This window comes from Crocuta crocuta, unplaced genomic scaffold, assembly GCF_008692635.1.
Source record: "Crocuta crocuta isolate KB4526 unplaced genomic scaffold, BGI_CrCroc_1.0 scaffold68, whole genome shotgun sequence".
In the NCBI taxonomy this organism is placed as follows: domain Eukaryota; kingdom Metazoa; phylum Chordata; class Mammalia; order Carnivora; family Hyaenidae; genus Crocuta; species Crocuta crocuta.
In genome coordinates this window covers 554,897-555,480 of record NW_027532426.1, presented here as the reverse complement: position 1 = coordinate 555,480, position 584 = coordinate 554,897, and positions in this window count along the sequence as shown.

The window sequence follows — 584 nt, the reverse complement described above, 5'->3', positions numbered from 1 at the left end:
AACAGCTGTGTGAACTGAGCAGGCCACTTTCTCCATCTACCTGGGGCCTCAGTTTCCTCATTTGTACAACAAAAGAGCACCATGATCGCCAGGGTCCTTTCCAGCTCTCACATTCTGTTATGACCCACTTTTAGTACTATTTGTTGGATGTAAAGGTCTGACAGGGGCATGGGGGACAAGAAGAAAAAGCACTGAGCGTGGTTCTCCGGGAAAGAGGATCGCTATCTCTTTTTGCCTTTAACATTCTTGTGGTTTTCATTAATCTCATCTTCCTAAAAGCTGACACTTGTTTTTCTTCTTTGCCTTTTCCATCACTGCTGGCTACAAGTGTTTGCAAAGGGCTCTTGCTCCACACAAGTTCTTTCCTCTTTGATCAGCGTGACCATCTTGCCAGATTCCTTTAGCCTCAGCCCAGCTTTTGTGACACCACGACTCTTNACGCCACATCCCACTGCCACACGCACTCCCGGGCCTGGCGGGTCCTGATGTGGGATCCCGCACCCCAGTGCCGTAGGGAAACGTTCTTATTTGTTGTCTTGACTCCTTATAAGGCACTGTTCCTTGAGGCTTGGCGAACACCCCCC